This window comes from Perca fluviatilis, chromosome 7 (genome assembly GCF_010015445.1).
Source record: "Perca fluviatilis chromosome 7, GENO_Pfluv_1.0, whole genome shotgun sequence".
In the NCBI taxonomy this organism is placed as follows: Eukaryota; Metazoa; Chordata; class Actinopteri; order Perciformes; family Percidae; genus Perca; species Perca fluviatilis.
In genome coordinates this window covers 40,768,131-40,782,384 of record NC_053118.1, presented here as the reverse complement: position 1 = coordinate 40,782,384, position 14,254 = coordinate 40,768,131, and the positions used below count along the sequence as shown (strand labels likewise).

At 37.6% G+C, this 14,254-nt stretch overlaps 2 long non-coding RNA genes across 2 annotated transcripts; both read right to left on the bottom strand.

Moving 5' to 3' along the window:
- Nucleotides 1-466: 466 nt before the first annotated feature.
- LOC120562410 lies at nucleotides 467-2,641 on the bottom strand. Its single transcript, XR_005639777.1, has 3 exons — nucleotides 2,624-2,641; nucleotides 1,832-1,879; nucleotides 467-851 (listed from the first exon to the last, which is right to left on the bottom strand). It is a non-coding gene; the product is annotated as an uncharacterized LOC120562410 (long non-coding RNA).
- A 3,801-nt stretch (nucleotides 2,642-6,442) lies between these two features.
- Nucleotides 6,443-7,584, bottom strand: LOC120562411. The gene is made up of 3 exons (XR_005639778.1): nucleotides 7,574-7,584; nucleotides 7,300-7,347; nucleotides 6,443-6,708 (listed from the first exon to the last, which is right to left on the bottom strand). It is a non-coding gene; the product is annotated as an uncharacterized LOC120562411 (long non-coding RNA).
- Between the last annotated feature and the right edge of the window lie 6,670 nt (nucleotides 7,585-14,254).

Sequence of the window (14,254 nt, the reverse complement as noted above, 5' to 3'; positions counted from 1 at the left end):
AATAATAGAAACTTTCAGCAGGTAATGAAGAATAATGTGAGTCAAATGTGTTTTATTTATTGATCAGGAGACAGAAGTTCCTCTCTGTTTGATCAGAGAAGTTTAAATGTCTTCAACTTGTTGCCAAAACACAGGAATGCATAAGGGCCAATAAAATATCAACCAGGCCATTTTTAGCCCAACCAATGTCACATATCCCATTAGGAGACCACAAGGAACACTGTGAAATACCCTATATAATCATTCTATCACTTTTACTGCTTTTTAACTTTGTTGTTTTTATTCTATTGATATGAACATACATATCTTCTGTATGTCTCTTTAGAATTTAGTTTGTAAAACACTTTGAGCTGTATTTAATGTGTGAAAGGTGCTTTACAAACAAAGATATTATTATTATATTGATCTGTACTTTCATCTACTTTATGAATGAGTGAACATGACGGCATTAAAAACAGACCCAGAGTTAAACTGTCACATGTGTTTTATTCAACAGGTAGTAACAGATTACTCTGGTTCATCAGGTAGTAACAGATTACTCTGATTCATCAGGTAGTAATAGATTACTCTGGTTCATCAGGTAGTAACAGATTACTCAGATACATCAGGTAGTAACAGATTACTCAGATTCATCAGGTAGTAACAGATTACGCAGGTGCTGCAGGTTCTGCAGGTGCTGCAGGTTCTGCAGGTGCTGCAGGTGCTGCAGATGCTGGCAAACCTTTATTACGGCCAGTCTTCTTATAATTCTTAATCTTGATGACAATCGATGTTGCATCAGCAGTTTCTGGTCCCACGAACAGCAGAGCAGCAGAGAGCAGCAGAACAAGGATATAGATCTTCATGTTGATCTGGAGAATACAGAGTTATAATAGCTGTTAGAGACTTTACTCTGACATATCTACCATCTCTTTATATTATCATATAAAAGCTGTTAGAGACTTTACTCTGACATATCTACCATCTCTTTATATTATCATATAAAAGCTGTTAGAGACTTTACTCTGACATATCTACCATCTCTTTATATTATCATATAAAAGCTGTTAGAGACTTTACTCTGACATATCTACCATCTCTTTATATTATCATATAAAAGCTGTTAGAGACTTTACTCTGACATATCTACCATCTCTTTATATCATCATATAAAAGCTGTTAGAGACTTTACTCTGACATATCTACCATCTCTTTATATTATCATATAAAAGCTGTTAGAGACTTTACTCTGACATATCTAACATCTCTTTATATTATCATATAAAAGCTTTTAGAGACTTTACTCTGACATATCTAACATATCTTTATATTATCATATAAAAGCTGTTAGAGACTTTACTCTGATATATCTACCATCTCTTTATATTATCATATAAAAGCTGTTAGAGACTTTACTCTGACATATCTACCATCTCTTTATATTATCATATAAAAGCTGTTAGAGACTTTACTCTGACATATCTACCATCTCTTTATATTATCATATAAAAGCTGTTAGAGACTTTACTCTGATATATCTACCATCTCTTTATATTATCATATAAAAGCTGTTAGAGACTTTACTCTGACATATCTAACATCTCTTTATATTATCATATATATTAGTTTTATAAATGTCTCCTAACTGTCTGATGATGTAAGAACTTGTTAAGTGACATCAGGAGTTTCTACAGCGCAGAATAACTGCACACAGGATTATTAATCTAAATCTTTCTGCAGAAGAAATCCATAAAGTCCTGATGCAGCCAGAATAAGTTCTGAATGATTGCAGATATAAACATACAGAGTTTAAATGTGTTAAAGAGAGAATAATAATCTAAAGTATATTTACCTGAATGACAGGAGAGAGATGAGTTCTAGAGTCAGCAGCAGGAGATGCCTGGAATATCACATGATAACACACTTCATTACAAAGATTATGAAGAAAAACCAAACATGTGCTGGTCATATGGGATCATAACAGACAGGTTACATCACAGTTAACTTCTTTAGAGAGGGACGGACAAAAGATGCAATAACTACAGAAAAAGTGTCAAAAAGACTAAACAAAACTGACAAAAACATCAAAGAAACGTTTGAAAAATGTGCCTAAAGTTTCAAAACCAAATTTAACTTTAAGGTTCTTCAACAAACACAGAATAAAGCTGCAAGAACTGAGACAGAGAGTTTCGCCAAATAAACCCCACAGAGACATTGTAAAAATGCTTCAAAAACATTGGAAAAAACAGCCAGAACTCCTGAAAAGAAGTAAAAATTAAACCGAAACAATAATGTAAACTGACTGTATATAATAAACTGTCAAAAACATTGATGAAAAGCATCTACAGCTTGATAAAAAGTTAGTTTCTGACGGAGAAAATGGGAAAAATTCACCAAATAAACCCCACAGAGACATTGTAAAAAAGCTCCAAAAACATATTAAAAAAAAAAAAAAAAAAAAAAAAAAAGAAAAAAAAAAAAAAAAAAAAAAAAAAACAAAATAAAAAAAAAGTATAAGTCTGAAACGAAAAAAAGATATTAAAAAAAAAAAAAAAAAAAAAAAAATGTAAAAAAAATAAAAAAAATCTAAACCAATCAGAGAAGTTTTAACGTCTCAAAGACAGAAAATCAAAAGTATATTTACCTGAATGACAGGAGAGAGAGATAGAAAAGTCTGAGAACTCCTCCATCTTTATACTGTAAAATATTATAATATCATATTATAATACACGCCCACTTTATCTCTCATAGGGTCAGCAGCAGATAACATATTATAATATATTATAATACACGCCCACTTTATCTTTCATAGGGTCAGCAGCTGGTAATATTATAATATATTATAATATAGTGACACATCATCCCTACAGGAGGAGATTAGAGGTTTAATTTCTCTTAGCTTTTATTCTAGTTTAGACATTGGGATATAATTTAACTTTAGTTTGAGTCAGTTTTCATTCATCTAGTGTCATTTCATGCCTACTTTCAGACATTTAGTGTCTACTTTCAGACATTTAGTGTCTACTTTCAGACATTTAGTGTCTACTTTCAGACATTTAGTGTCTACTTTCAGACATTTAGTGTCTACTTTCAGACATTTAGTGTCTACTTTCAGTCATTTAGTGTCTACTTTCAGACATTTAGTGTCTACTCCGTGAGACACAGGTAGTCAATATTTGGGTTTTTAGTATATCTTCAATTTGTTCAGTCTTTGAAATGACGCAACGTATATTTAGAAGTTCCTATTAATTTTTGAAAAGCCTTTTAAGCAGCAACTGTTCAATCTCTATTTCGAGGATATTTCAATTAAAAATAAACGAGAACAAAAGCAGTTTTATTTTAAAGCAGCTCTCTAGTTTACATCTCTAGGATTTGGATAGAAAAGAGCACCGTACCATCGACTGATATCATCCCTTCCTTCACACACTCTCTCTGTTCTTCTTCACCAGTTATTCAAACAGGAAACTAAACCCTGAGGGCTTGGTCTGCACGGATTACTTTGGTGATAAAGCACCAAACCTGTTTTGTGTAAAGCGAGAGATAACATGTGAGGACACGTGTCAGACAGCCTTTAACTCTCCTACTCTTACAGATATGGCTTTTACAACACATCTAAAGTCCTGACAAGCTGCTAAGATTAAAACACAATGGGTGCCCTGTAAAGACCTAGAAACGTTCATTAGCCGTGGTAGAACTTAGCAAAACAAAGATTACATTTTAAAAAGTTACTGACAGCAACTCTGTCACAGCCTGAATATGAAACTCTGCTTCTGGGGGAATTTCTCAAAGTCTCAAAGTTGGTGAAAAATAACTTTGGGTTTCTTGTTGTTCTGTAGTCAGGGTGGGGGTCTCTAACATGTCTGTGCCGATGGTTGGGATGCTTTTTCCAAAGTTTAATTGTCGTTTTTTCCACAAATGACCACAAAAACTTGAAAACAACCAACCAAATGCAAACTGCAACGACTGAGTTTGGGGGTGTTGTTGGACAGTGTGGGGGATTCCCTGACTCTGAGACTCAACCTTCACTGCCATCAGACCCCCAGCTGTTCCTCCCCCAGGATGGAGAGGGGTTTGGCATGGAGCTTCTTTGGGCTCTTTGGCAAACACCTCTGTCTGGGCCTGGCTCCAGATGGTGGCCCAAGGCTTCCTCAAGGCCGAGTCACTCTTCCTCTACTCCGATGATTTATAGGTCTTCATTATTAAAAGTGCTGATGTAAATGTTGAAAGCATTCTCAGACGTGATGTTAAAATGTGTTTCATCAACTTGGACCTGGTTCTGAGTCTGGCTGCGGAGTTTTTAATCAGCTGAAGTATGTTGTTTTGAGACATGAGAAGAGAGCTCTGCAGCAATCTAACCACCATGGAATGAACCGATGAATTATTCTTTCTAAGGCTGTTCTGATATCATCTCTTCCTTCACACACTCTCTTTGTTCTTCTTCCCCAGTTATTCAAACTGGAGCTAAACCCTGAGAGCTTGGTTTGCATGGATCAGTTTAGTCATACAGCTCCAAACCAGTTTTGTGTAAAGCGAGAGATTACAGTTTTGGTTATCGCTTTGGTACTACTATCACAACCATGGGGTACAATATTACAACTCTTACACTCATCACACTCATAATATTCGGTCTTTCATTCCAAACTCTCCATTGTGCATTCATTTGTGTGTGTGTGTGTGTGTGTGTGTGTTTGTGTTGGAAGATATAAGGATTTTGAGTGCATAGCTTTGTTGGTGTGGGGTGGGACCCTTTAGGAAGGGGGAAAAATTGAGCACATGATAGTTTTTAATTGTAAATTAGGTGTGACTGTGGTTATAAAATTGTATATTTTAATGTTTTGTATTTCACTTGCATGGCATTTCTATTGTGTTAATGACCTGTTAAGGGACTACGGGCGGAAAATAGCACTTGTGCTACAACCTGGCACAATGCATCTCTCCTTGTTCTTATACAAGGTTAATGTTAACTTGTGCATTTTCCCTGTTTAATTAAAATTAATCTGAATTTGGATTGGGGGCAGGTAGGCTGGCAGGTAGGGGGGCAGGAACGGGGGCAGGTAGTGAGGCAGGTAAGGAAACAATGAAGAGAGATCAATGTGTGTGTGTGAGGATGAGTTGAGGATTGTTCCACCAGATGGCGCCCTGACTCTCTTACACAGTTTAGATTCTGTCAGAAACCAGAACAGATTGAACACAAGTGGAGCACTAACTAAAATAATCTGTTCATCTTCAGCTCTGATCTCTAAACGTTTGATGATTATGATGCTGCTGTTTTTAAGGAGAGACACGAACAGACAGAAACATCATCTTTACCTTTATTAATCTTCCATAACATGTCTTCTTTCAGAAAACATTCATGTTACTATACTCTGTCGATTGTGTCTGCAGATTTCTCCTGAATTCCCCAAAAGTTAGCATTAGATGATGCCTCATTTGCATATTTAAACACAATGTTTACACTCAGATATCTTAACTTCACTTTAAACTTAAAAACAAGCCAGTAAGAATTGATTAATCTGCAGAACATTTTCTGTAAAATGTCAGAAAAGTCTATTGTGAAGTGTGTAATGTTTACATCTAGTTTTTTTCCAAAACCAAAAGATATTCAGTTTATTATAAAATAGAACAAAGCAGGAACTCTCCATGTTTGATTATGGAGACTCAGCATTAACCTTTTACAGTGTGCATCCAACAATCTCAAAGGGTCTTTATCTTTTTCTGAGAATACCAACATCAGGTTTCTTTATACTAAAGTATTTCTCTCCTGCAGCTTCACACATGTAATAATAGAAACTTTCAGGTAATGAAGAATAATGTGAGTCAAATGTGTTTTATTTCATTGATCAGGAGACAGAAGTTACTCTCTGTTTTATCAGAGAAGTTGAAATGTCTTCAACTTGTTTCATAGTGAACAGGATCAGCGTGTTACAGGGTTCCTGTTTTAGTGAAGTAGACCTTCATACAGACAGAAACTGGGCTTTAGCTTTAGCATTAGCTTCTGTCTGTGTGCAGTCCACATGTTAAAGGATGTTTAGCTTTAATACCGATGATCTTTACTCATGTTCTCTCCTCTTTCACAGATGTTTCTGACGCTCTGATGAAGGTCGCATTCCTCTTTCAGTCCCTGGTGAGTCTGCTGAGTCCTCTGCTGTCCACCTTTTTCACCTTCTGAGTTCTGAATACAGTTACTGTCTCTGTAATAGATTACTTGGAGGGATTACTTTATGTGTGCATATATATATAATTGCACTGTGGCTGATGTGTCCTCTGAAAGTACTTCATTTAGTTGTACATCATTTGTTGACTACTTTAATTAACTGCCTAGAGTTTAGTTTATAAAACACTTTGAGCTGCATTTAATGTGTGAAAGGTGCTTTGCAAACAAGATATTATTATTATATTGATGTGTAGTTTTATCTTCTTTATGAATGAGTGAACATGACGACATTAAAAACAGACCCAGAGCTAAACTGTCACATGTGTTTTATTCATCAGGTAGTAACAGATTACTCTGATTCATCAGGTTGGACAACCAGGGGCTGCAGGTGCTGCAGGTTCTGCAGGTGCTGCAGGTTCTGCAGGTGCTGCAGGTGCTGGCGAACCTTTATTACGGCCAGTCTTCTTATAATTCTTAATCTTGATGATAATCGATGTTGCATCAGCAGTTTCTGGTCCCACGAACAGCAGAGCAGCAGAGAGCAGCAGAACAAGGATATAGATCTTCATGTTGATCTGGAGAATACAGAGTTATAATAGCTGTTAGAGACTTTACTCTGACATATCTAACATCTCTTTATATTATCATATAAAAGCTGTTAGAGACTTTACTCTGACATATCTACCATCTCTTTATATTATCATATAAAAGCTGTTAGAGACTTTACTCTGACATATCTACCATCTCTTTATATTATCATATAAAAGCTGTTAGAGACTTTACTCTGACATATCTAACATCTCTTTATATTATCATATAAAAGCTGTTAGAGACTTTACTCTGACATATACCATCTCTTTATATTATCATATAAAAGCTGTTAGAGACTTTACTCTGACATATCTACCATCTCTTTATATTATCATATATATGTCTTTAGTTTTATAAATGTCTCCTAACTGTCTGATGATGTAAGAACTTGTTAAGTAACATCAGGAGTTTCTACAGCGCAGAATAACTGCACACAGGATTATTAATCTGAATATTTCTGCAGAAGAAATCCATAAAGTCCTGATGCAGCAAGAATAAGTTCTGAATGATTGCAGATATAAACATATAGAGTTTAAATGTGTTAAAGAGAGAATAATAATCTAAAGTATATTTACCTGAATGAGAGGAGAGAGATGAGTTCTAGAGTCAGCAGCAGGAGATGCCTGGAATATCACATGATAACACACTTCATTACAGTTAACTACGTTACATCACAGTTAACTACAAACACACAAAAAAAATGCAAAAATCTACAGAAAAGGCAGCAAAAATGTCAAAAAGGGACAAAAAAGCTGCAAAAGAAAAAAACAACAGAATCTAAACCAATCAGAAGTTTTACCGTCTCAAAGACAGAAAATAAAATAGTTTTGTCATAAAAAGCATATTTACCTGAATGAAAGGAGAGAGAGATAGAAAAGTCTGAGAACTCCTCCATCTTTATACTGTAAAATATTATAATATCATATTATAATACACGCCCACTTCATCTCTCATAGGGTCAGCAGCAGATAACATATTATAATATAGTGACACATCATCCCTACAGGAGATTAGAGGTTTAACTTCTAGTAGCTTTATCTTTAGTTTACACTTTTAGATTTCATTTAACTTTAGTTTGAGTTACTTTTCAGCATGTTTGTTATTTTAACTTCAGTTTTTCAGAAAGATGAGGTTAGTTTTATCATTGTTTACAGTTTTGTGTTTTTGTCAGGTAAAAGGTCCATGTATAATGTGTCAACTTGGACACAGATGTTAAATCTTTGTGGACTTTAGTGTCCGATGTTCTAAAAAACTAGAACTGACGTCAAAAAGCATCAAAGTGTCTGAAAGCGGCAAAATAAAAGATTCTAGAAAATGCATTAAAAAAGCTTCAAAGAAAGTGTCAACAAGTCTATCTATCTATTTATCATAGCTTCAGTTGCTCTGCAGGTTAAAAAGTGTTGAATGAAGCTTTAAACGTACAATATGTAACTTTCTGCCGCTAGGGGTCTCTCAACCAAAACAATGGACGGTGAAACTGGACCCGTATTGAAAGTAGCTGTCTGATAGCTGACTGGGGGCTAACGGTAACTAGCTAGCTTTATGTCCCGGGGCTGTTGTCAGCTGTCATCCCGACTGAGTCTCTCTGCGCCGGGGGAGTGAGGCAGACAGACCGGGGTGTGCTAGCTGGCTAAATTAGCATTAGATTAATCGTCTATCTATACAGCTAACGTTAACGTTACTAGTGAAGTTATTCGTGGGTTAGCTCAGTCCTGTTAGCTGTGGTCGAAACAGTCATACTAAAAATAACTATTAGCCTGTTGAACGATGTTGTAACCTCATAATGTTACCCACAAAGCTTTAGCATCAACGTTAGCACATTGTAGTAACGTTTAGCTGGTATCGATATTGAACTTTCAAAATAGATAAGGTCTCTGTTGTATTACTGTGATAAAAAGTGGGATGTAAGTAATCACAAAATGATGCTGTATGGCAAAAAAAGCAGTATTACAGTTACAAGAATTTTTTTTCTGTGACATTGTATGATTTACAATTACTCCTGAACGTCTCATCTTGGTGCCAGTGTTCTGACAGAAGTTAGAGTAACTGGAGGGTGAAAGGTTATATGACGCCACTGACGGGCGACTAAAGGAAACGTGCCGTGTCTGAAAATAAAATAACAGATTTCTCTGGGTTTGACATTTGGTGGAAACGTTTGTGATAGTGTAAGAACACAACTCATAAAAATATATAACATAGGTATGGTCGTTTTTAGACATTTTAAAGCAGAAATGTTACATATTGTACCTTTAAGTGAACCATAATTGAATGAATACATATTCATGATGTACATATTACCATAGCATCATATAGCACTAAAAGCATTCAGGGCAGCTCAGGTTGTAAGAGAGGTCGCCTTCTGATCGGATGGTTTGTAGAGCCCTGCAGGTCAATGCTGAAGTGTCCTTGGGTAACACACTGAACCCTGAATTCCTCCCGATGCTGCTCCATCAGAGTGTAAATGTGTGTAAGTGATTATCTGATGAGCAGGTGGCACCTTGTACAGCAGCCTTGGCCACCAGTGTGTGAATGGTGAATAGTTCCTGTACTATGTTTAAACTTCTTTTCCTTGATGTTTGAATCTGAAATAAATGAGAAAAAAAGCAGTTTTATTTTAAATCGGCGCTCTAGTTTATATATCGGAAGTCTTGAATATATAAGTCCCCTCCAGGATCCTTGCGGGAGTAAAGAGCTGGTTTGTTGTTCCACGACCAGGACAGAATCCGCATTGTTTCTCTTCAATCTCCTTTCCAGCACCTCGGAGTAGACTTTTCCAGGGAAGCTGATGATACCCCTGTAATTGGCACACAATCTCTGGTCCCCCTTTATGAACAGGGGAACTAATCCGGTCTGCCACTCCTTAGGCACTGTCCCAGACTTCAACGCAATGTTGAAGAGGTGTGTCATCCAAACAGCCCCTTCACACCGAGAGCTTTCAGCATTTCTGGATGGATCTCATCAATCCCCGGGGCTTTGCTATTACAGAGTTGTTCGACTACCTCAGTAACATCCATCAGCCTCCAGCTCTGCCTCTACCATAGAGGAAGTTTTAGTTGGATTTAGGAGTTCCTCAAAGTGCTCCTTACTGAGGTTGTAACGGTTTTCCAGAAGGCCCTTGGTGCAGGCAGAAAGTCCTTCTCAATGTCTTCTCCAAATTTCTCCCACACCACTGCTTTGCCTCCATCGTGGCAGAGGCTGCAGCCCTTCAGGCCTTTCAGTACTCTGCAACTGCCTCCCGAGGCCTCTGGGATAACATATCCCAGAAGGAATCTTTCTGCAGTCTTCCATGACCACTTGTGTCCACCACGGTGTTCGAGGGTTACTTCCCCTTGAGGCCCCTAAGACCTTGACACAACAGCTCCCCGCTGTAGTTTCAGGAATGGAAGGTTTGAACATTGCCCACTCAGGTTCGACACCCCCAATCTTAACAGGGATGCCAGAAAAGCTCTGCTGGATGTGTGAGTTGAAGATCTGTTGAACAGGGCCTCTTCCAAGTGTTCCCAGTTCACCCGCACTACCCATTTGGGCTCACCAGGTCCATCCAAAGTCTTCCCCCATCATCTGACCAGACTCACAACCAGATGGTGATCAGTTAAAGCTCCACCACTCTCTTCACCCAAGTGTCTAAAACATGCGTAAAACGTTACTCTCGGCCGGATAACCCTTCTTCCTCTGTGTTGATTCATAGGTCTTTGTGATCCATTCTTAGTCGGGCCGCTCGCCTACTTTGCCATAGGAGACGCTACCAATAGCACCAGGATCCAGGCAACACAGCCCTCAGATTCATAGGGACACAAAAACCTCTCCAACACGAAAAGTTGGTGGTTCCCAGAGAGATCAGGAGTGTCAAACTCAACTTTACTAAGGACATTCCACACTGGAAAAGGAGAATCCCATCCAGAGGAAGACAAAGTTTAGTGACATGCTTTTATTTATTCGCAAAGTCAAATCATTGTTTACATTACTGAATGTCTCATATAGTTGGTCAACATAAAGCCCTTAAAAAGTTTCTTAGTCATCATAGAGCTTACCATATCAAGCAGAAACAATGAATCAAAAAAAAAATTGTTTTGTATCTACTACTTTCAGTCATTTAGTGTCTACTTCCAGACATTTAGTGTGTACTTTCAGTCCCATTAAAAGTGCTGATGTAAATGTCGAAAGGAGTCTCAGACGTGATGTTAAAATGTGTTTCCTCCTGTTGGACCTGGGGCCTATTGCACAAAAGTAGAATAAAGAAATCCAGGATAAATGAAAAAGCGCAGCTTGACTTAGTGTGATCAACTCATCGCGGCTCAATCGGTTGCACGTTTGCCGAGCCAGGATAAGTAGGTGAAGCTATGTCAAGCCAGGTGTACATATCTGGGATAAGTGCACGTTCACGGATTTCTTAAATAGACCACGGTATCCATCACAGATTTACTGATGCAGAAATGGAAAAGACGTGTGCAGCATATGTTTCACCCGTTGAGCAGCAGCTTCTAATGGAAATTTACAAGGAGGTGAAACATATAATATGCAAAAAGGGAAATACGGCTGTTATCAAACAGAAAGAAAAAGCCAGACAGACAATAGCGGACCGACTGAATACGTATGGATTTAAAAAAAAATCTACTTAGTCACTCCACGTTTTAATTGCTTAAATATGCTTGTTTTATGTGTTGGTTTTATTGCTGTATCTGTTTTTATGCGTTAAATGTGCTGGTTTTAGTGTAAAGTGTCTTTGAGTAGCCTGTAAAGCACTATATAAATAAATTTAAAAAAGAATCTTGTTCCTGGGAAATTTATAAGGACTAGGCTTAATTTCAAAGCTTATTCATAATGCGAGAATATGTTTTACAACCATATGCACAAATCTCCATAAGCTATGTCTAATTCTAAATATCTTTCTACAATTAATGTTCATACAGAACAAGCATGACTGGACAAAAACTAGAAAAAGAAGTGACTTCAATACACGCTGTAAGCATATCTGTAAAACAATGTAGCCTGTTATTATTCATGTTTTTTTTTCTCACTCCCAAGCTCCAAGATGACAAGTGACAGCACCAAAATAAAATGATTAAGAAGCTTTGTGGCATTGCAACACATTCTCACTCCCATTTGGTAAAAAAGGACGTTTGATCAGGTGCCATTGTCGTCGTTATTGATGCTAAAAGTCCGCTTTTAGAATCCGCTGCACTGTGTGGGAGGATCCCCCCCCCCCGCCTCCCAGACGTTAGCGGGCGGGGCACATTTCACGGGACAGCAGCGGAGGAAAAGCCCATTTCCTCCGTATCGTCCCACTTTATAGCATTACCATCTCAACAACTGCAGTAGTAGGATTTAAATCAAACTCGTGAAAGCAATAGTGACAAGTAATGCATGTTAATAAAATGAAGCAGAACACATTCAGAAGACAACGGAATAACTGTTAAACACGTTTATTTTGGATCAGAGCGTCAGCTGATTTAACACATCAGACTCCAGGATTAATCTTAGCCTGGCTGTTAGCCTGGCTGTTAGCCTGCTCTGGACCAGGCTAGCTGCAAAGAATAAATCGCCATGGTTACTTGGCTGGGCTTAATTCAACCTGCTTTTGTGCAACCAAGTCAAAGCTAAATTCATCCAGGATAACCTGAATATCCCGGCTTAATCCCTTATCCTGGTTTTGTGCAATACCCCTCTGGTTCTGAGTCTGGCTGCAGAGGTTTAAATCAGCTGAAGTTTGTTGTTGTGAGGCATGAGAAGAGAGCTCTGCAGCAATCTAATCACCATGAAATGATCACATGAATTATTATTTCAAAGGCCCTTCTGATATCATATCTTCCTTCACACACTCTCTCTGTTGTTCTTCCCCAGTTATTCAAACTGGAAGCTAAACCCTGAGAGCTTGGTTTGCATGGATCACTTTAGTCGTAAAGCTCCAAACTGGTTTTGTGTAAAGCAAGAGATTACAGTTTTGGTTATCGCTTGTGGTACAATCTTACAACTCTTAGTACATTACTCCAAACTCCTCACACTTGTAACAGTCTTTCTTTCAAAGCTATCCATCATATCATATGGATAGTAAATGTCTCTCATCAAGTGAGAAAAACGTTGACAAAAATGATATAGAATGTTCCTGTCTTCCTTAAATGCATTAAACTTATGCTGGAGGCATTATCTTTAGCTAAGCCTGCAATAGAAACAAAGATATTGCAGGCACCTAAACACAGACGGTAAAGGCTAGTCCAGCCGCTCTCTCTCTCTCTCTCTGGGAAGTATGCAAAAGATTTGCAGGCCCACCGACCTCCAACAGGAAACAGTCCTGAAACCAAACATTCCCTGATCATGCAGCTGCCTAGACTCACTGAATCTATAGAAACAGAGCTGAAGCCCCGCCTGTCAAGGTTATGAGGTTATGTTGGACACAGACCTGAATGAGCAACACAGTCTCACGGCAGTTCTTGAAATGGTAAGGTAATTTTTAATCAATTGTTTTGTGTACACAGACACGTTTATCTCGTTTTTTTGTACACAAATCAACAACAGTACATAACGTTACATTATGTGACCATTTCACAAAGTGCCGTGAGACTGGGTTGGAATGAGGCCTGGGAACCACCATCTCATCTTACATAGCATGAGTTCATAAGCTGGAATTTCCACCACATTTGCTGTTACTAGATTTGATTATACAGTAAAAGTAAACCTCTTACAATTACATATGTCTGAGAAATAAAATTACATTAGTCCAAATGATTGTAGAGGATGTCTTCATGATCATAACTTTACTACACATAGGATAGATATTATGAAAATTATAGATTCTGTAAATGTTGGGTAATGTAAGTGTTTTACCTAATGTGAAAACTGTAATATGTCTTTTAAGGCTGTGTGGCATATACATTTCAGCACTTGGAATATATATCTTGCAATTCTTACCGGCTTGTTTTTACTTTTAAAGTGAAATTCAGATTTCTGAGTGTAAACTTTGTGTTTAAATATGCTAATAAGGCATTATCTAACACTAACCTTTGGTGAATTCAGGAGAAATCTGCAGACACAAACAGACAAAGTGTAGTAACATGAATGTTTTCTGAAAGAAGACATGTTATGGAAGATTAATAAAGGTAAAGATGATGTTTCTGTCTGTTAGTGTCTCTCCTTAAAAACAGCAGCATCATAACATCAAACATGTAGAGACCAGAGCTGAAGATGAACAGATTATTTTAGTTAGTGCTCCACTTGTGTTCAGTGTGTTCTGGTTTCTGACAGAACCTAAACTGTGGAAGAGAGTCAGGGCGCCATCTGGTGGAACAATCCTCAACTCATCCTCAAACAAACACATTTCTGACTCTTCATTGTTTCCCCTTTTCAAGGAGAAAACAGTCACATAAAATACCTGCCTCCCTACCTGCCTCCCTACCTGCCTCCCTACCTGCCTCCAATCCAAATGATTGCACAATGGAGAGTTTTGAATGAAAGACTGGGTGTTACGATTGTGATGACTTTAACAGTTGTAAGTTGTACCACATAGTCTTGATAATAGTACCAAAGTGATAACCA